Source organism: Anabrus simplex, chromosome 1, assembly GCF_040414725.1.
Source record: "Anabrus simplex isolate iqAnaSimp1 chromosome 1, ASM4041472v1, whole genome shotgun sequence".
NCBI lineage: Eukaryota > Metazoa > Arthropoda > Insecta > Orthoptera > Tettigoniidae > Anabrus > Anabrus simplex.
In genome coordinates, this window is record NC_090265.1 from 133,431,122 (window position 1) to 133,453,411 (window position 22,290).

General features: G+C 40.3%; 1 protein-coding gene across 2 annotated transcripts in view; it reads left to right on the top strand.

The window, feature by feature from the left end:
- The window catches only part of Pxd (Peroxidase), a 310,908-nt gene that overhangs the window by 111,365 nt on the left and 177,253 nt on the right, over nucleotides 1-22,290 (top strand). The gene's annotated exons all lie outside the window — the stretch shown is intronic.

Here is a 22,290-nt window from a genome sequence, read left to right on the forward strand (position 1 = left end):
ATGATGCGGACACAGTCTTGGAGAAGAAGTAAAAGATGAAAATAAGTCTTCTGGAGAAATTGCTGAATGATATGGAGACAGTCTTGGAGAAGAAGTTCAAGATGAAATTAAGTCTTCTGGAGAAACTGCTGAATGATATGGACACAGTCTTGGAGAAGAAGTTCAAGATGAAATTAAGTCTTCTGGAGAAACTGCTGAATGATATGGACACAGTCTTGGAGAAGAAGTACAAGATGAAATTAAGTCTTCTGGAGAAATTGCTGAATGATATGGACACAGACTTGGAGAAAAAGTACAAGATGAAAATAAAAAAAATAAAAGAATTAATGGAGTGCAGCCGAACGAAGTTAAGTTATGCAGGAAATATCAGATTAAGAAATAAAATCTTAAAAGGAAATAGACGAATATTGTTACTTGTGTAGAAGAATAACTAATTATGGCATAAGTAAGGAGGATATAAATGCAGATTAATACAAGCAGGGAAGGCTTTCCTTAAGAAAAGAAACTTGATATGGGGATTACAAGGATGTTTTTGAAGACCTGTCTGGAGTGTGGCGCTGAATGGAAATGAAACATAAACAATACCTAGCACAGTAAGAAAGAGAATAGAAGCTTTTGAAGTGTGGTGTTAGAGAAGAATGCTGAAGAGGGAAATAGGTATATCGAATCACGAGTGATGAGATACTGAATCGAATTGGGGAGTGGAGAACGATTTGACAAAATTTGGTGAGAAGAAGAGATAGAATGATAGGACACGGCTAATAAGACACCCGGGACTTATTCGGTTAATTTTTGAGAGCGGTATGGGTGCTAATAACATCAGGGGTACATGTGACAAACAGATTAGAGTAGATGTAGGATGTAGTAGATATGTAGAAATGAAAAGTTTAGCACAGGATGGGGTGGCATTGGAAGACTGCATCAAACCAGTCTATGGACTGATGATCCAAAAAATCAACAACAAGAATATTGCTGCATATGCTTTTTCTTTGGAGCAAGCTTCTTTGTCGACATCATCGACGCCCAAACTGAAGTAACACAGGAACAGTGATGGCTACAGTACAAGAAAAAAGTAATTAAAAAGTAACTGGGGTGAATTACAAGTTTGGACCGGGCGAGTTGGCCGTGCGCTTAGGGGCGCGCAGCTGTGAGATAGTGGGTTCGAACCCCACTGTTAGCAGCCCTGAAAATGGTTTTCCGTGGTTTCTCATTTTCACACCAGGCAAATGCTGGGGCTGTACCTTAATTAAGGCCACGGCCGCTTCCTTCCCATTCCTAGGCCTTTCCTGCCCCATCGTCACCATAAGACCTACCTGTGTCGGTGCGACGTAAAGCAAATAGCAAAATATATATACAGTTACTTGAGAAATACTGGAATCATTTAAAATTATAAATTACTCTTTCAACGAGTAATCATAAAATTACCATGAATTATTCTTCTTTTTCTTCTTCCTCTTCTTCTTAGAGCAGGGTCCGCTGTTCTAATCTTGCCTCGCCATTTTGCACAGTCTTGGGCTTCGTGTGGTCTTAAGTTCCGAGTATTCATATCTACATGCCAGCGCTACTTCGGACGTCCACGTGGTCGTTGCCCATTGATTTCAAAAGTGTGGGTGAAATTAGCAGCCGGCCCCCGTGGTGTAGGGGTAGCGTGCCTGCCTCTTACCCGGAGGCCCCGGGTTCGATTCCCGGCCAGGTCGGGGATTTTTACCTGGACCTGAGGGCTGGTTCGAGGTCAACTCTGCCTACGTGATTAGAATTTAGGAGCTATCTGACGGTGAGATAGCGGCCCCGGTCTAGAAAGCCAAGAATAACGGCCGAGAGGATTCGTCGTGCTGACCACATGACACCTCGTAATCTTCAGGCCTTCGGGCTGAGCAGCGGTCGCTTGGTAGGCCAAGGCCATTCAAGTGCTGTAGTGCCATGGAGTTTGGTTTGTTTTACCGAGCTCGATAGCTGCAGTCGCGTAAGTGCGGCCAGTATCCAGTATTCGGGAGATAGTAGGTTCGAACCCCACTGTCCGCAGCCCTGAAGATTGGGTACCTTATTAAGGCCACGGCCGCTTCCTTCCCAGTCCTAGCCCTTTCCTGTCCCATCGTCGCCATAAGACATATCTGTGTCGGTGCGACGTAAAACCAATAGAAAAAAAAAAGAGAAAATGTTTTGGTTTTGGGTGAAATTAGCAACTGTTACAGGTGCAGCACGCAGCACGTGACAATACCATTGGAGACGTTTTTCCCGAGCCTTCACAGTGAATGGTGCCAGTGAATGCCCATTTGCTGGCGGACGGTGTCGTTTTTGACATGATTCAGGAGTGTGATCCCCATCGAGCAAAGGAGCATACGCATTTCCATGGTGTGTAATTGCCGCTCTGTAGCTTTGCCAGCTGGTCATGGTATTTCTTTCAGTAAAATTACCATGACAGTTGCCATTAATTTACAGGACGCCAATCTTAAGAAAACCACGGACATTTCCTTTTCGGATGGGGCTGAAATGATACCGAAGTTTGCAAGGAAAATTATATTACATCATTTTTTCATTTGTCCGCCTCTGTGGTGTATTGGTTAGCGTGATTAGCTGCCACCCCCGGAGACCCGGGTTCGATTCCAGGCTCTGCCACGAAATTTGAAAAGTGGTACGAGGGCTGGAACGGGGTCCACTCAGCCTCGGGAGGTCAACTGAGTAGAGGTGGGTTCGATTCCCGCCTCAGCCATCCTGGAAGTGGTTTTCCGTGGTTTCCCACTTCTCCTCCAGGCGAATGCCGGGATGGTACCTAACTTAAGACCACGGCCGCTTCCTTCCTTCTTCCTTGCCTATCCCTTCCAATCTTCCCATCCCTCCACAAGGCCCCTGTTCAGCATAGCAGGTGAGGCCGCCTGGGCGAGGTACTGGTCATACTCCCCAGTTGTATCCCCCGACCAAGAGTCTGAAGCTCCAGGACACTGCCCTTGAGGCGGTAGAGGTGGGATCCCTCGCTAAGTCCGAGGGAAAAATCGAACCTGGAGGGTAAACAGATGATGATGATGATGATTTTTTCATTTTTTGCATAGAATCGTTAAGTGACTATCATCATTAAGTGAGACTAGAACTTGTAATTTTCAAGATGATGTTTAAAATCGTTTAAATAATTTAGTTAGTGACTCAACATTTCAGATAGTTTGCCATTTACTGAACAAAATTTTTATTTAATCAGTTTACCCTCCAGGATTGCCTCTTCCCCCGGACTCAGCGACGGATCTCACCTCTACCGCCTTAAGGTCAGTGTTCTGGATCGTGAGAGGTGGTGGTGGTGGTGATTATTGTTTTAACAGGAAGTACAACTAGGCAACCATCCTCTATATAACACTAATCAGAGAGAAACAGTTGAAGGGGCCGACACTAAAAATGAAGATATCGGCCAAAGAAAGACAAGGGCCACGAAGGGCGTGAAAATGAAAGACTCCCTAGCCCTCGCAAAACTAATAGCGTCGGGGTCGGAAAATAACAAGAGTTGACCAAGAGAGGTCGGATAGGATAGATGAAAGTGAGGAGCCTGGCACAAGTAAGTGGAAGCAATGCCAGGACTCAACTGAGGTTCCAGTGGTCGCCAACCCACACTCCAAAGTTCAGAGCCCCTGGAGCCCCTTTTAGTCGCCTCTTACGATAGGCAGGGATACCGTGGGTGTTATTCTACCACGCCCACCCACAGGGGTGTCTGGAGCGTGAGACCTTGGGTAGGAGGATAAAACTGGGAAGGAGAACCAGTACCTCTCCCAGGCTGCCTTACCTGTTATGCTGAACAGGGGCCTTGTAGAGGTGGAAGGGATAGACAAAGAAGAGGTAAAGAAGCGGTCGTGGCCTTACGTTAGGTACCATCCCGGCATTTGCCCAGAGAAGTGGGAAACCACGGAAAACATCTTCGAAGATGGCTGAGGTAGGAATTTTTTTTTGCTAGGGGCTTGACGTCGCACCAACACAGATAGGTCTTATGGCGACGATTGGATAGGAAAGGTCTAGGAGTTGGAAGGAAGCGGCCGTGACCTTAATTAAGGTACAGCTCCAGCATTTGCCTGGTGTGAAAATGGGAAACCACGGAAGACCATCTTCAGGGCTGCCGACACTGGGATTCGAACCCACTATCTCCCGGATGCAAGCTCACAGCCGCGCGCCTCTACGCGCACGGCCAGCTCGCCCGGTGAGGTAGGAATAGAACCCTTATCTATTGCATTGTCCTCCCGAGGCTGAGTGGACGCCGTTCTAGTCCTCGTACTACTTTTCGAATTTCGTGACAGAGGCGGGAATCGAACCCGGGGCTCCGGGGGTGGTAGCTAATCATACTAACCACTTCACCACAGAGGCGGACATGACAATAGTTACGACACTATAATTGAGTACGAACATGTGATTTGTTTATTATTATTATTATTATTATTATTATTATTATTATTATTATTATTATTATTATTATTATTATTATTATTATTATAGAAGAAAATGTTGAAAACCTGTGTTGTAGCTTCCTAATACATTAATTAGGGATATTCAATCTTCGAAAATATTAAATAAATGTAAACACATAAAATTGAAAGTAATTGAGTTGTACATTTTCTCAATAAATATTATCTGAAAGTAGTAAATAATATTTTATAAGACCCTTTTTACTGAGTTCGTCCGAGTGAAATATTTCAAATTCGATATACATTGCATGGAAGAGGAAACAGGAAAGAATTAAATGATGATTGAAGGAACTTTTTACCCCAAAACTTGCATTTGTTGAGTTCCTCTGGTTTATTCACAAAACATCTCATATTGTCATCAGGATCCAACTTCACATGAGCCGGCGAATCCATTTAGATGTTGCGCTGTTACTCTAAGAAATCGGGTGAATGTTTTCTGCTGTGTAACAGGTGGAAACACTGAATGGTTTCCGAGCGCTGGTCGCGACTCACCTTGGAGGGAGCACTTTCTCCCTATCGTATAAAATAAAGCGCCAAGCAGAAATGGAGCCCAGTCGAAACGAAGTGTGGGACCGGCGACAAGCAGCTCTACGGTACCAGGTAGGACCCGTGACGACAGTTAGGGCTTTTACTTTATTGCTATCAAATATGGTGTGCATTTCAAAATCAATCGAAACTAGTATTTTGAAATAATCGTTTAGGACATTATAGAATATCTATTCTAATTAACTATTACACATTTTAGGAGCCTTTTTTTATTGCAGACAAAAATCGCTGAACTTGTTCTCTGGCAGTCTGTCTTCTTTCCTGCGTTCATCCGCTGTTCTGTTTGTATTATTTTTGAAAGCCCTTTTAAGTTATCTGTCAATTTGTAAACTGTACTTTGACTAAAAGCGGATTTAGTCCAATTCTCTCGAAGTAATTTTTAGACCTCCTTGAACAAATTATCCGAAACTTTACGTCTATTATCTATTAGTTTTTAAAAGTTTTCTTTTTGTTCAGTAGGAAGCTATACTTTCGGGTGTCAACTCAGTTAAATGTAACTTAAAAACAGTTTAGTCCGTCGAACACACAAGCTCAATAAAAATATTACACTATAACAAAAACACATTGTTAAACAAGGAATAAAGGAACAGTATGTATCTTTATTCCTTGTGTAATAATGTGTTCTTTTACACGTATGTTATATAGTGCAAAAAAGCTTTTAAGTTACGTTTTTAAAAGTCTCATTAAACGCTTTTCATCCATTCTATCTGTTAATAATTGAAATGAAAACCGATTTGTGAGTCCGTATATACTGTACTGTGTGTTGAGTTTAAGGTCGTTTGAAACGATTGTGAGAAATATATCAATTCTAACAAATCTAATTGGAGGAAGAGAGGATGAAAATTGCACACACTTCTTTTTCCTGTGATAACTAACAAATTCATCAAGATGTGAATATACAGAAATGATCACTTCATAGATCCGCAAGAATTTATCGTGTTCAAAGAGATTACACAGTACCATCACGTAGTCCAGTGTGGTACTCTGCTAGAGAAGAATTTAATGGGGAAGTGTTGGTATTCTTGATCATTCGAGATTTCTTCTGCTTTCTCCGTTCAAATCGTTTGCAATTTTATATTGAAAGTTTGAAATCGAACTTCAAAATATGATACTTAACAATATAATATTTAGGTCCTTTTATGAAAAGGTTCAACTATATTATTTCTTCAGTATCTGTATTATTAGAAGTTAATAACCATTTGGAATAATTACTGCTTTTCAAAAACGTGTTTGTTATTGCTAATCGGAAATCGAAAATGCGAGGTAAAATGAACCAACAGCTCAAGACATGATCATGCTAGAGATAGCAACAAATGGACATATTTGCGTAGCTTCTAAATAATTTTAAAATACTTTAGATAAAACATATTACCTCTTGAGGTAATAAACGCATTTTTCAAACGTTCTGGCTTTTTCATTAAATACTCACACTAACCATCCAAACACTATTTGAATATCAATCTTTGTTCTATACCATACAACTGTTCCTCTTCACTGTTGTTTTTGACCTCTCTTAGTATCACAACCAAGACAATATTTCAGAAAATTCTCCTCGATTTTATGTAACTAAAAATATCTCTCGAACAAAATTTCTGAAGTATCGACTGAATCAGCCAGTCAACCTCGACAGTATTTCCTAGACTAATTCATATGCCATTGATATTAAATATGTCTAGAAGAAATGTATCACCTTCTATCTTATTCGCTCATAAACAAAATAAAGATGATTTAGTTGGTTAACCATTAGACGTGTTGTTCGAAACTTGCTATAACTTTACTTTCATTATAGCTGTTCTTCAGAACATGGGCTGGTGCGGATGGGTGGATATTCTTATAAAATTCACAATCTTACTAACTCATTGCATTAGTCTCACGTAATAACTTGTGATATATGTTGATGTTATTTAATCATATGAAGAGCAGGGGAATGGTCATCGGACCCATGAGTAGAAATTTTTAGAGAATGACAGAAATGTTCAGATACACGGAATTAGGCAGTAGCCCAGAAGTTTCGTGATGACAGTGTGGTAAACTGATCAAATACCATAGGGAAGATAATTGCTGTTAACGTCATATTTCGAAGCCCGAACTCGCAGCCTCTCAGAGGTTTCGTGTGGCATGAGTTAATGTGTTCGACTACGTAGTTGAATATGGCTGATTGTAAACTTTAACGTGAAATAACAATATTTATTAATTTGGTTGGGTGGTCTCTTAAGGATTTCTTTAACTCAGATTCCTATATTTCAGAATAACCTGGATGTGCATGTGATTTTAAAATGAACGTAACATGAAAATTGTCTGTCACATTCCGTATGGAACCTTCTTGAATGTTGTCTCATTCGTTCTAAATTCTTCGATTGTTCCAAAAGACTCCACAAATTCTTGCTTATACGTTTTCTCAAATATATCGCTGAGTATCACGATTAGAAGAAAATATTCTCAGAAGGGGGACACTAAACCCTATCGACATTTAACTCTGTTTTTATTGTTGATCGTAGAGTGCAGTGTACACGCTTTCCCGAAGTAGCTGGCGTAAGAGTCACCCATGAAATCTCAATTACGAGTTAGTTCATCATGTGTTAATACAGGGTGTTGTCAAGTAACATATTTACAAATAAATTCAGTATGCTGAATGGTATATACACAATTTGGGAGCAGTAAGATGGAAATAAATAAATCCTCAAAACAGAAAGTATTGGAGTGCAGTTGAATGAAGTTAGGTGATGCGGAAAATAGCAGATTATGATATGAAATCTTAAACATAGTAAGTGAATATTGCTACTATGGTACTAAAATGACTGGTGATGGGAGAAGTAAGGTCAAAAAATCTGAGACTAGCTCAAGCAAGGAAGTAATAGATATGCTTATTAGACGTTTTTTAAGACTTTTATCAGGAGCGTGGCATTCTATATAAGTGAATCATAGACAATGACGAATGTATAAAGAGAAGATAAATCTTTGAAATGTGGTGTTACAGATAGAAAGCGTTCATCAACAGATAGCACAAGGGATACCATCCCACTATTAATCACAGGAGCTGATTGCATTAGGATTGGTCTTAATGGCATCATTTATACCTTTCATATTGACTAAGTCGTAGACGAGATTGAGGAAGTTCGATGAAATTTACAAAGCACATAGCCTATAAGGCAAAATGCAATATATCTCACCAAAGATGGATCTAACTTTATGATAAACTGATAGACTTTCGATAGTCCTCAGCGGCTCTGAACTTCGGAGTGGGGCTGTCGATCATAGGACTCCTAGCTGAGTCTATCATTATTTCTGCTTACTTGAGTCAGCCTGCTGCTTTCAATCTAACCGACCTCTCTTGGTCAAGTCTCTTTCACACAATTTGCAGCCCTTTTATTTCTTCTTCATCTTATTCATTTCTGACTAGTGTTAAAAAGGGTTGGTTGTCTATTTATACTTCGTGTTAAAACAATAATCGCCACCACTCACCTGACTTGAGTTACACGCGTACTTCGAACATAAGGTTCTGCTGGACTCTAAATACATGTTTAGAGTGTTAACGTTACAAAACGAGTGGCGCGTCTACGTCAAAAGATCGATATGTTCTTCCGTATTTTCATTTTTACCTTATTTTAATTTAATCGTCAATTAAAGTTAAACAAGTTCCACAAGTAATCTGCATAATTCATTATGATGGTTAGTGAAACTCTGCGAAGTAGAACAGAAAGTTTAGTTTACATCAGAACACCATAACTGTAGCCTACACGAGTGAGTTACTATAATGACCTCGGCTAGTGAATGTGTATCAGTAAGATAAGGGTGAACACACCCACTAATGCGTTGAAAAGAAGCCGGCATTGTCACTGGCTTGATTTGCGTCAGTTCCTGATAAAAGGACGTGAAATGGGATCGATGGCCTACATTAATCAGATCGATGTGAACGAAGAGTTTCTCTCTGTCACACATCTTTTCAGCAGAGAAGTTTAGTTACACTACAAGATAAACTCTGTAATCCACACTATTCGGAAATCTGATGATCGAATCCTGATGCTTTGAGTAGTAGAATCTCTCTCTATATATAACGATAAGGTGTATGTTTCACAAAACTCAAGCTCTTAAACCAGAGGGAGTTAAAAGGTGCATTTTATACCAAAATCTTCCGAATCGTCTCAATAGTACAGGAAAAATCTTGCATTTCTTGAAAAGTCAACGGAAATATATTTATTTCATGTAATTCATTTAATTACAAAGCCGCACCAAGATTTGGATCAACCTTGATGGATAGCGACTTACTCTGTATCATGATAGTCTAGTAAGTAATGCTGTACATAGAAGGATGGGAACACGCTGCCATGTTAATAAAGAATTGCATAAAGTAGAATTAATTAAAAACACCTTTTATTTATTGAGGCGTAGCAGCGTACGCCCGGTGACAACTAGTATAATTCATTTTACGTACTGTTCACATATTTCAATGGAATCCTATAATTCATACATTTGAATGAACGAATGCCTACATGAATTGGTTGATGCATGATTTCATGATTGTGTTCGTGCATGCATGAATAAACCCTCTTCTTACCCAGTTACGGATAACCACGAACTTGGGAGAGATCATTCGTGAATTACTGGATGATGAACTGACTTCCTGTAAAAAAATAAGAAGAAATATCCTCTCTCCCAGTTGCGGATAACAACCAACTTTGGAGAGAGTTTCATGAATGAATTGAATGACAGCATGAATTGGTGCGTGAATGATTTCATGACTGAGTTGTGTTCATGCATGAATGCATGAATAAACACTCCTCCCACCCAGTCACGGAGAGAACATGCATCAATGAAATGAGTGATTGATTGGATGAATGAGTGAATGAATTAAATGAATTGAATGCATTGAATGCATAATGCTCTGAGTAGTAGTACTGCTAATTCCTCAATATTTCCTGGAATATATCACCTCCCGTCTTTGTTCTTGAGATTTCTAGACTCGATTACTTTAGAGATGTGTCTTTGTTTTAGTGCTCTAAGAAAGCTCTCACACAGTTTCAGTTGAAGACGAGGGGTATTAGCGCTATCAATATGGTAAATCGTTCCAACACAACGTAGGTTAATTTCCTTCCACATCCGGCATTATATACTTCGTATATGCATTGTTCTCAACACAGTGTTTTCAGGAAGCTGTTCAGTGGATGAATTTATTTAGAGTTTTGAGGTTAAATGTGCCATGACAGTGATACTCAAAGTGTGGTGCGCGTACCACTAGAGGTACGTGGGGTCGTCTCAGGCCTACACAAATTTATCGTAGCTTCTGCTTTCAGAGAGCAGTTAAGAAAAGAATTAAGCCTGCTCATTTTCAATATAATCTTGTTTCGATTTACTGTTTTTGTCTACCACTAAACAAAGTTTTCTTTCCGAACTATTCGTTCTAAAATTTGTCTCACTTTGTACCTCCCATTGATTAGGTGTGCAAAAAATGCTTGCTCGTTCTGCATTGATCTTGTTTAAATTTTGTTTCGAAATCCGCTCATTCACTTTAAATTATTTTTCATTGGCAGTGTATATAGTGCGACAGCAATTGTTGCATTAATAATTATACTCACATATACCGCTAGGTAATGAAAACCTCGTAATCCCACTCACGAGAAAACCATGTTTCTCCACCTACCTTGTGAAGGCTTGCCGCGTTGTCTCAGAAGACTCCCGGGCCTTTGCCGACCGCTCAGTTTTGGGCTGTTTCTGTAAACTTTCCTCCAAAGGTGTTACGAGGTTTCCTTTGCCTAACGACGATATATATATACAATACATTATTGTTATTATTGGCGAACAGGATGGTGTAGCGGCTTAGTTGCTTGCATGTCATCTCGGAGACCGTGGTTTGATTCCTGGTGTCAACAAGGTCATGCGATATTCAATCCGCGGCCACAACTCTTTTATGTCTCAGTACGTGCAGGGACTCTGAGCAAGCGGGATAAGCTTCGATAGATGATGATGATGATGATAGTTAATATTCTTTGGCATCCAGCAACAATAATTTATTATTTCTGGTATAATCGCAATATACTCGTACTTAGCGGGTACGAAGGTAAAACAATCCTAGAAGATAACTTATTATTATTATTATTATTATTATTATTATTATTATTATTATTATTATTATTATTATTATTATTATTATTATTATTATTATTATTCCTGGCCTTATCCCCAATTATCGGTCTAGGCACACCATATAGATTTGGTGCAGTTTTAAGTCCGGATGCCCTTCCTGATGGCCACCCTGTTTGGAAGGATGTTATCAATATTGCCTGTTTTCGTAGTGGTTGATAGTGTGGTGTGTTGTACGTAGATGGAGGGAAGTGTGTATTAATATAAATACAAATTCTCAGTGTCCGAGCCAGAGGAATCAATCATACGCAGTTAAAATCCCCAACCCGGCCTTCAATCGAACACAGGGCCCCCTTGAACCGAAAGTCGGTTCACTGACCATTCAGCCAAAGAGTCATATTTTGTAAGGAAATATCAGACACATATATTTGATATAAACTGAAGAAAGCTTTTACACACGTTCATGCATATAAATCCTATCTCAAGAGCTCAGCGGAAGAATTAGTGCCGAAATTCGCATACTTCGTTCTGTGCTATTGTCTTTCTTCTCTTACTCCTTGATATGCTACTAATAATCAATGTTTTCATTCCTGCCCTGAAGGACGAGATTTGTATTGGAGAAGGAGATTTGTGGTGAAGGTGGGAGGGTTGGCAGCCGTGGCCAATACTAGGGACTTTCCCGACATTTTCTTAATGCAGGAGAATGGAAAACTACGAAAAACCATTCTCAGGACAGCTGACGATGGGGACCAGCCCCTCTCCGTCTTCCGAATGCAGAGGCGTAGAGCTGTGACCACCGCTCCCCTGCTCGGTTGGTCGGAGTGCAGAGCTGTCGGACCGCGGACCAGCCGTGGCCACTTGTAGGTCGAAGTCTACTCTCCTTGATATACATACATCTGTCCAGTACACCTTTTGGCAATAAACGCGTACAGTTCTATAATGATAGGAAAGAGACTTGCAGCATTCAGGGCAATTTGTAGTGAATGATATCATTTAAACTCTTTCTAATTGCACAAAATTGCACCCTTTAATCTTCAAAGAGTATCCGATATAAACCTCTGTAGGCCTACATCAACTAGCCAATAAATGTGCTCCTCAATTTCGGCCATGGTTGCACTCGGTCGATCATACATACATAAATACTGTATAAACACACAGACCTATACATTAGTATCCGGCTCCATGGATAAATGTTTACCGTACTGGTCTTTGGCTCAAGGGGCTCCGAGTTTGATTCCCGGCCGGATCGGGGATTTTAACCTTACTTGGTTATTTCCACCGGCTCGGGGACTGTGTGTGTGTGTGTGTGTGTGTGTGTGTGTGTCTGTCATCCTCAAATAGAAAATAAAAGAAAAACAAGAGGAAAATGAGAAAATAAGGAAATATCAGTAAAAAATGTAAGTATGCTGGCCTCTGGTTCAACGGGCCCGGGTTCTATCTCGGTTGGCTCTGGAATTTTGACCTTTGGTTAATTCTGATGGATTGGGGGTTGGGTGTGTGTGCCATCTTCAACATTAGAATTCATCATAGGAAAGACCCCGACATCACAGCTGCACCTGCACTAGGCTTCTCTGGAGGTAATACGCCAATGTTTATATATTAGTGTGGTCCAAATAAGTTTAAAATGTGTTTCCCTTCAAGGCAGAGCTTGTTTCTTATATAAAACGAATAAGCCCAGCAAAATTTCTGTTCATTCGGTCTATATTTAGGGGTCACAACCATATTCGACTTTGTAAATACGTTTGAAAAAAAAAGCAGACGTACGAAAAATCATGTTTACTGTGTAAATAAACAAATTTACTTCACAAATTGGAACCTTAAAAACCTGCTGAACAAAATTCTGAGACTGGGAAGCATTTAAAAGGGCATAAACAGGTATTGTCCGCCTCTGTGGTGTAGTGGTTAGCACGAATAGCTGCCAACCCCGGAGGCCCGAGTTCGATTCCCGGCTCTGCCACGAAATTTGAAAAGTGGTACGAGGGCTAGAACGGGGTCCACTAAGCCTCGGGAAGTCAACTGAGTTGAGGGGAGGGGGGATTCGATTCCCACCACAGCCACCCTGGAAGTGGTTTTTCGTGGTTCCCACTTCTTTTCCAGGCAAATGCCGGGATGGTAGCTAACTTAAGGCCACGGCCACTTCCTTCCCTATCCCTTTCAATCTTCTCATCCCCCCACAAGGCCCCTGTTCAGCATACCAGGTGAGGCAGTCTGGCGAGGTAGTAGTCCTCCTTCTCAGTTGTATCCCCCGATCCAAAGTCTCACCCTCCAGAACACTGCCCTTGAGGCGGTAGAGGTGGGATCCCTCACTGAGTCCAAGGAAAAAATCAACCCCAGGGGGTAAACAGATTAAGAAGATTATTATCTTACCATTTGAATTACTCCACCTGCTCCGACTTCGAATTCCATATCCGAAATCCAATTTTCATAGGTTTCTTATCAGTGACATCACTTTAAAATTGGGAATGTTAGGCCTATTTACTTATGCTTGTTGCATTTTTGAAAAATAAGTGAAATATAATGTATATTTTGTAATAATGATTACATTTCCCTGGGTATTTATATGACGTAGTTCTTAGAATGTCTTTTGTTGAAAATGAAACTCCTCTGTGACGATGATGATGATAATAATAATAATAATAATAATAATAATAATAATAATAGTTTTATGTCCCAGTAACAACATTTACGATTTTCGGAGACACCGAGGTGCCTAGATTTTGCTTAGTAGGTGGTAGTTTCCCGTGCTGGTAAACCTACCAACACAAGACTAACGTATTTTAGCACCTTCGAGTACCACCGGTCTAAGTCAGGGTCGAAACTGCCATCTTCGATTCAGAAAACCAACTCTGTAACCGCCTGAACCATTTAATTCGTCTATTCATAAGCCTCCTTTTTAATATAGGTGTATATTTGACAACTCTTATTGCTGGTGTAATAAGAGTACTTTTGTACAACTCTGGGGGATATTGTTAAGATACTGTAATACCGTATTTATATTGACGGGCCTCATGGCCTAATCATACTTGCAAATAGACTCTACCTTTAAGCGCATTGCCACAGTCGCAGTTTCTAGACACATTACCAAGTAACTAGGGCTGATGATCACTGATTACTCAATCCCTTAATGTAGAACGATATGCTGTGTTTGTACTCCGACAGCGGAATGTTCCGCGGGTGGAGCATGTCTGACGTGCTCGTAATTAATTAATTAATTAATGGGTTCAGTGAATGTAACAGAGGCATTTCACTTGTTAATACGCAGGCCGATACACAAGAAGTTGTCGTAAGTGTTCGAGCTCACTTTTCAGGACACTTCGAGCATGAAACTGCATGTAAACTGGGGTCTAGTTTTCACTGTTCACTCCAATTTGTAGTGCTGAATTAAAGTGTTTTACAGCTGATATTGAAAATGGTTGCCCTGGTAAACTGATACATGTTGATTATGCAATAATAATAATAATAATAATAATAATAATAATAATAATAATAATAATAATAATAATAATAATAATAATAATAATAATAATAATAATAATAATAATTTACAATTGGCTTTACGTCGCACTGCCGGCCCCGTGGTGTGGGGGTTGCGTGCCTGCCTCTTACCCGGAGGCCCCGGGTTCGATTCCCGGCCAGGTCAGATATTTTTACCTGGAACTGAGGGCTGGTTCGAGGTCCACTCAGCCTACGTGATCAGATTTGAGGAGCAATCTGACGGTGAGATAGCGGCCCCGGCCTAGGAAGCCAAGAATAACGGCCGAGAGGATTCGTCGTGCTGACCACACGACACCTCATAATCTGCAGGCCTTCGGGCTGAGCAGCGGTCGCTTGGTAGGCCAAGGCCTTTCAAGGGCTGTAGTGCCATTGGTGGGGGAGGGGGTTTACGTCGCACCGACACAGATAGGTCTTATGGCGTCGATATAATAATAATAATAATAATAATAATAATAATAATAATAATAATAATAATAATAATACATGTTGTTAGTGTGATTAGCTGTCATGCCCGAAGGCTAGGGTTCGATTCCTAGCTCTTCCACGAAATGTGAAAAGTGATACGAAGACTGGAATGGGGTCCACTCAATTTCGGAATGTCAACTGACTATGAGTAGTGAGCAGAGAGGATTCGATTCCCACCTCAGCCATCCTCGAAGTGGTTTTCCGTTGTTTCCTACTTTTGCTCCAGAAAAATGCCAGCCACGGCCGCTTCCTTCCCTCTTCCTTGACTCTCCCTTCCAATTCCCCCCCCCCCACACACACACTAGGTCCCTGTTCAGCATAGCAGGTGAGGCAGCCTCGGAGAGGTACTGGTCCTCCTTCCCATTTTTATCCCCGACCAACCGACCAAAGGTCTCATGCTCCAGGATACTGGAGCACTGCCCTTGGAGGCGGTAGAGGTGGGATCCCTCGCCGAGTCCGGGGGAGAAATCAAACCTGGACGATAAACTGATGAAATAAAAAGAAAATAGAGTCGGAACTTTGTAAAAGCTACTGTATTGTGCGTGCCGCTATGCCTGCAAGTCTACAGTCACGAAACTCTTGTACGCCAATCGAGTCTACCGGACACTGAACACAGAAGGCGAGCGTCTATCAAGCTATACAGCGGCGTTTAAAGAAGAATTTAAAATAAATAAAGGAGAGACCGACTAGAATTGTGGTGATAAAGTTATGATGCTTTCTATTGGGACCATGTGGCATTACGCTTTATAGGTCTCTAAATCTGTCATATGCCAAGCTAAAACATATGTATGCATGTATTTGTCTTTAGTAAATACCGAAAAAGCGTGATGTTTACTATAATAATTCCGTATGGCTATTTCTAGCCGAGTGCAGCCCTTGTAGGGCAGACCCTCCGATGAGGGTGGGCAGCATCTGCCATGTGTAGGTAATTGCGTGTTATTGTGGTGGAGGATAGCGTTATGTGTGGTGTGTGAGTTGCAGGGATGTTGGGGACAACACAGACACCCAGCCCCCCGGTCATTGGAATTAACCAATGAAGGTTAAAATCCCAAACCCAACCGGGAATCGAACCCGGGACCCTCTGATCCTAAGGCAAGTACGCTGACCATTCAGCCAATTAGTCGGACGTGATGTTTACTGTAGTTCACTGAAATATACCGACGACTAATTGTTAATATTTTTAAAAAAAGTACTATATATTCCCGATGTGTGTTAATTTGCCTAAAGATCTAAGTGAGGAATATGCCGTATGTTTCAGCCGTGCCCTAGGGACAAATTTTCGCGTGATGAATACCGGACTGTAGAAAGTAATTCTTAAGTATGTTAAGTGATATTTCGGAACTCGTAATTTGGCAGAGAAAGCAGTTATGTTAGCTCGAGGGATATTCCTGTTCTATTACGGATATCTTTAATTTAAAATGTTCTCCGGTTCTAAATGATTTTTCTCTCTATCGACATCGTCTGGATAAACATATAGAGAAAAGTAACAACCATTCCAATCAGTATAGTTGTACTGATTCTGTCGCTAGATGTGTGGGTGCTTGTATTCGTCAATCGAGAAAGCTTTTATGAATATCTCTATCTGGCGCGGACAGCCACGGCCACAGCTAGAAACGATTTTAAAAGTACGATACTACTTCATTGTTTCAAGATTTATGACTTAATAATAGCAATTATTGAGCTTATGTTTATCTGATTATTAAGATTTATACGCTTTGTGAGCGAGTTTTCCGATAAAATTGACACAATGAACAAATCATTTTTTGGTCATCTACCTCCATGCTTTTGTTGTTGTTGTTGTTGTTGTTGTTTGGATCATCAATCCATAGACTGGTTTGATGCAGCTCTCCATGCCACCCTTATCCTATGCTAACCTTTTCGTTTATACGAAGTTACTACATCCTACATCTATTCTAATCTGCATACCTTGGTCTATCCTGCCGTTCTTACCGCCCACACTTCCCTCAAAAACCAACTGAACAAGTCCTGGGTGCCTTAAAATGTGTTATTTCATTCTATATCTTCCTCTGGTCAAATTTCGCCAACCGTGCTCGATAGCTGCAGTCGCTTAAGTGCGGCCAGTATCCAGTATTCGAGAGATAGTGGGTTCGAACCCCAACTGTCGGCAACCCTGAAGATGATTTTCTGTGGTTTCCCATTTTAACATCAGGCAAATGCTTGGGCTGTACCTTCATTGAGGTCACGGCAGCTCCCTTCCCACTCCTAGCCCTTTCCTGTTCCACCGTCGCCATAAGACCTATCTATCTGTGTCGGTGCGACGTAAAGCAACTCGTTAAAAAAATATTAAATTTCGCCAAATCATTCTCCTCTCACCAATTCGACTCAGTATCTCTTCATTCGTGATTCGATTTACCCATTTCACTTTCAGCATTCTTCTGTAACATCACATTAGACTCGTCAATAAACAGTTTAGCGGTTCAAATATTCCACAGCACGATTAAACACTCCTGAAGTAAAGCTCCATTTCCAATTGAGTGCAATGTTTTTGATGCTCTTGATAATGTTACCTGGAAGGTTGAAGAATTAAGTTGACGAACACTCAATCGCACAAATGAATAATCCACCTAGTGTATTTATTGTGGTCTTCATTTACTAGAAGATTTCTATATCAACAGTCGTGAACATGTACAATTGCCACTATGAGCAGTTCAAGCATAATAAACGTTGTTTATAGGTAAAATTTCAATCTCATCAAATATTCTACCAATACATACCCTCCTATTTACAGATGTTGCTCTTAAGAGGGTGTTTTACTGGCAACGGACGCGGATAGCTACGGCCACAGCTAGGAACGATTTTTAAAATACGATACTAACACATTGTTTCAAGATTTATTAGTTACCGGATTATTAAGATTTGAAAATACTGCTGATTATTCATTTTTATCAGTCATCTCCGTCTGACATGTGCCTTGCAGATGGTCGGGAATAAGGTAACCTTTGATATCCTGGTGCAGAAAGACGGAGTGTGGGTTTTGTGTTTTAAAATCCAGACATATTTACTAGAAATTGGTTTCGAAGCACAATTTCACTAATAGGATTTCATCAATGAAAATCTTTGGATGCTTCTCGAGGGGGTAAACTACCACTTATTTGTGTATTCTGATGGCGATTGTGGTTGCTGTTTTAAGGGATTAAAACTAAGGAAAACCAACTACTCCTAACATTAATCTATAAGAAACTGGAAGATTCTTAATACTTCCAGAACTGAAGGAAGGGAAAGGGTCACGAAAGAGGTGAAAATCAAAGATTTCATAGGCCTTATAAATCGAGTGCCACCGAATTCGAAGTGAACAAGATTTTATCAGAAGTGTTGAGACACTAAGCTAAATGAAAAAACTCTGTCACATGTACTGAAAACTTGTTGGACTTATCTGAGGCCTCTTGATCGCCACTCCGAGTTCGCATGTTTTGGGACAATGGATAGACTTGTATTATCAAGATGTGTTCACATACTTTAAGCAATGGACCCACTTGAATTATCAAGATGTTTTCGCATTTTTTAAGCAATGACCACACTTGTATTATCAAGATATGTTCACATGTTTTGGGACAATGGATACACTTGTATTATCAAGATGTGTCCACGTGTCTTGGGGCGATGGCCACACTTGAATTATCAAGATGTGTTCACATGTTTTGGGATAGTGGACACACTTGTATTATCAAGATGTGTTCACGTGTTTTGGGGCAATAGACACACTTGAATTATCAAGATGTGTTCATATGTTTTGGGCTAGTAGACACATTTGTATTATCAAGATGTGTTCACATGTTTTGGGACAATGGATACAATTGTATTATCAAGATGTGTCCACGTGTCTTGGGGCGATGGCCACACTTGAATTATCAAGATGTGTTCACATGTTTTGGGGTAGTGGACACATTTGTATTATCAAGATGTGTTCACGTGTTTTGGGGCAATAGACACACTTGAATTATCAAGATGTGTTCATATGTTTTGGGGCAGTGGACACATTTGTATTATCAAGATGTGTTCACATGTTTTGGGACAATGGATACACTTGTATTATCAAGATGTTTCCACGTGTCTTGGGGCGATGATCACACTTGAATTATCAAGATGTGTTCACACATTTTGGGGTAGTGGACACATTTGTATTATCAAGATGTGTTCACGTGTTTTGGGGCAATAGACACACTTGAATTATCAAGATGTGTTCACATGTTTTGGGGCAGTGGACACATTTGTATTATCAAGATGTGTTCACGTGTTTTGGGGCAATGGACACACTTGAATTATCAAGATGTGTTCATATGTTTTGGGACAATGGATACACTTGTATTATCAAGATGCGTTCACGTGTTTTGGGGCAATGGACACACTTGTATTGTCTTTACCCTTTGTCAGGCATTGTATCTATCGAACAGTTGAAGGACAGTCCTATTTGTTTTCAGACAGGTAAAAAAAAAAGAATGGTAAATATCCAGAACCATTCATTAAAAAAGCACTTTATTCACTGAAAAAGCACACGTTCCTTCCATCGACCGCAACCACAATAATTATGTAGATTTAAACTGAAATAAAACTTGTACGTTCACTATCTATCTGAGTCACACCTTACCAAAGCGTGAATAGTTAACAAAGGATATACCATAAAGTATTAATGACTAGACCGTGCTTTTTGTTGTCAGTCCACCGAAGGAATCACATCGCTGAGCTTGGAATCGTGACCTCGGACCTCGTCTAAGTCCGATATTGCTTGGCCGCTCCCTTTCAACTGACTTCCTTTAGTAAAGACCCCAGTGGTGTTAGGTTTGTGAGATTTTATGGGCCTTTCGTTCTTCAGACCTTAGGGGTTCCTTTCCTTTCTTAATTTGATACCGCCGTTCTTCGAATTGTCGGACCTCTTCCTCTTTTTGTGCGATTATTATTAAGAGCACCTCCCTTTGTGGATCAGTGGTAGAATGTCGGCTTCCAAACATCCAATATTGCGGGTTCAAATTTAGAGGGAGTCGGGTTTTTGAAGAGCGAAAAAAATGTCCATTCCTCACTTCATCGTGTGATGTCGATATGTAACAGATCTCTGATGACACATTTGATGTCTGCCTGACAACATTAATTAAAACTCAGCCTTAGATCGTCCATTAGAGATCCAAATCAAAATATCTGCACCCGGTAACTGAGCCCATTTGATTAATAAGCGTGTCTGATGATCCAGCTGGTTTCCTTCTTAAAACGACTGTCACTAACATGTTCTTCTCAATGTTATCGCTAATTCATTTCAGGGACTTTTGATATCGTGGTCATCAATCTCATATATTTATGAGGTGCCACGATTTTTGTGGATACCGGTGTTACTTGCTTTCCATCCTGACAACCGAAGTTCGAGTTGTAATGACAAAGTGAGGTGCAATGTTCACCTAAAAGAAAACCATAATGATAGGAAGAACATCCGGCCTAAAATCCCTAGCCACAGCTCTAAATAAGCCTAGGTAGTTCCAGCAATCACGGAAATACCTATAGGTCTAAAATAGGCTTCGTTTTATCAAGGGGGCCCTCGTAAATTGCACATCAGATTCTCAACAAATGCTGTCAAGGAAGTGTTTGAAATTGGTAAAGAACTCACGTGAAGTGAAAGTCGATGGACTGCATAACCTACTATAAATATTAGTGGTATCTACACTTTTCTAATGGTTGATAAAAGTCAGGATTCATCTTCTTCTTCTACTGCCTTCTCCTTACAGAAGATGGATGGCCATCTTGGAGTGTTTTCGTGGATGACAAATTACTCTCAGAGGCCCCGTACCTGGATAATAATAATAATAATAATAATAATAATAATAATAATAATAATAATAATAATAATAATAATAATAAGGATCTAACCTGCCACGTTGGAGTCAGAAGGCCAAGGCCAGCGCTCTACTCAGCCCGGCTTAACTTAATTTGATCACTGTACATGTAAATACAGTCAGTGTCCTGATGACTGCAGTGAAATTTATGATAATAAAATTATTATTATTATTATTATTATTATTATTATTATTATTATTATTATTATTATTATTATTATTATTATTATTATTATTATTATAGTTCGTATTGTTACAATTATAATATTATTATTATTTAGCGTATGGCTTATACAGACATAATCAGTAATATACATATATACATATTTACAGCTGAGAAACAAAGCAACTTGTGCTTCACAATTGAATGTCTAATTCTTCGATCCAGCGTGCAGCATCCGGAGTTAGCAGCAGGAAGTCATCCTCATCACCGTGATAGGCTCGAATCCTACATTCCCTGACGATATGACGAACAGTCTGGTGTGGAGCTCCGCAGTCACAGTCTGGGTTAGGTAGCTTTTTCCACTTATGGAGAGCGGCTCTGCACCGACCATGTCCTGTTCTGATTCTATTCAGGGCAGTCCAGGTCTTGCGTGGTAGGTGGGATCCACTTGGAAGTCTGGGACCTGAGAAGAAGGTATGAAGGCGCACATCCGTTGCTGCTTCCCATCTACTTTTCCACTCATCAAGAGATTTAAAATCTTTAGCATCCATGTTAGAGGCATCACGCAGAGTTGGATGGCGTGATTTTAGTCTGTTAAGATTCAGAAGTGGCAGGTCACTATTCACGGGTAGACTAGGATTTCTTGAGATCTTGTGAAATTCCTTCATAAGGGCATTAGATCGGCGTAGATCAGGTGGCATTATACCAGTTAGCAGTGGAAGCCAATAGTATACAATATATATAAATATCACAAATAAAGACATCCAGGAATGTAGTTCCCACAGGAAGAAACTTGGAGTACACCAAGCAAGACCAAGAGTGAAGAAAGGAAAGATGTCCACCGAAAACACACGCCGGAATACTGGAAGGAAGGAAGCAGGTAAAACAACGGAATCCATAACTGGCCGAAACAAATTAAAAAAAGGGAAAGTTTGAACATTCCTTCAATGGCTAAGGCGTTTGATCCGAATAGGTGGTTTTATTTTTCATGTGATAGTAAATCTACTGAGACGGGTCTTTCACATATGACCCTTAAATGCTATCGCTTTCCTCAGTAGAAAGAGCCTGCTGATCAAAGTCAAGGTTTAGTAAGAGCATTTCCTCATGTGCACGACACACCAGTATCCTGCACCTGAGCCTATGAGTTATATATATTCCATTTGTCCCCACTGGGACTCGAACTGAGATATTCCGAGCTCTACTCACCCACCCTTCTCCAGGGTACATGGTTAACAGATACTGGGGCTAGCAACTTAAAACAGGTCGGTGACAA